The sequence below is a fragment of the Microtus ochrogaster genome, unplaced genomic scaffold (assembly GCF_000317375.1).
Source record: "Microtus ochrogaster isolate Prairie Vole_2 unplaced genomic scaffold, MicOch1.0 UNK110, whole genome shotgun sequence".
Classification (NCBI taxonomy): Eukaryota; Metazoa; Chordata; class Mammalia; order Rodentia; family Cricetidae; genus Microtus; species Microtus ochrogaster.
Window position 1 is genome coordinate 1,014,137 of NW_004949208.1, and position 1,054 is coordinate 1,015,190.

At 47.4% G+C, this 1,054-nt stretch overlaps 1 pseudogene; it reads right to left on the bottom strand.

Moving 5' to 3' along the window:
• Positions 1 to 145: 145 nt before the first annotated feature.
• Positions 146 to 1,054, bottom strand: part of LOC101979844 — a 6,413-nt pseudogene continuing 5,504 nt past the window's right edge.

Here is a 1,054-nt window from a genome sequence, read left to right on the forward strand (position 1 = left end):
TTGGAGGTAAGCCTGGTCTTCCGAGTGAGTTCCAGGACAGCCATAGCCACACAGAAAAACCTTGTTTTGAAATGCTAAAAAAAAGTGCTTTTTCAAAACCCAAATTCTACCCCAAATAAATCTGCCAAAGTGGGATTCCACAGGGGAAAGGTATCAAGGGCCCGGGGAGAGAGGTGGAGAGACACTGGGGCTAAGCCAGCTTCGTGCTCTGCTAGAAGTCTGAGGCTTGGTAAGCATGGAACTGGGACGCTCAGATGTAGTGCTAGGGTGTTCCGAGGGCGGGGCTGAGCCTAATAGGGCCAAACGTTGTGCAGGTGGGGTGGAAAAGTAGATCTTCTGTTGCTCTGAGTACCATTCTGCAGAAGTCACAACATCCCGGTAGGTCCAGTCACACCAATGGAAATTGAAGCCTTCAAGCAGAGTGATGCTGCCAGCTCTTTGTAGGGGCTTTCTGGGTTTCAATTTTGGCTCTTCAATCTCTGGCAACAACATTACCCCTCGGATAGCAAACCAGCCCAAATTGGGGGTGTATGCACACACCTCCTATGTACTGAAGAGGGGAAAAGAAAGGCAGAGTTACAGAGGCCATTTTGATACTAAGTGCAGCTATCATTATTGAAGCTTTTTTTTCCGTCAATTTATTTTAATGTGCAAGCAGAACCTACAGAGGCCAGCAGAGGGTGAGCAGCCAGCCTTGTGGGTGATGAATGCTACTCTTCTGCAAGAGCAACAAAAGGCCTAACCTTAGAACTAACTGTGTAGGCTCTACTGGAACTGGTTGAGACAGTACCTGCCTCTGCTCCCTGAATAGGGGAGTTAAAGGCGCCTGCAACTAATCCTGGCCTGATCTATTTAATTTTTTTTGGGGGGAGGGTTTTTCTTAATAAATCCGCCAGTTCTGGAACTGTGTCGACCAAGTTGACTTGAAACTCACAAAAAATTCCTGCCTTTGCCTTTCAAGTGCTCGTCTTATGCAACCACAGCCCAGTTTGCCTGCCTTGTTCTTAAAATTTTGTGTTTCTTTATGGCCTCTGGAAAATCCAGGTCCCAGGGG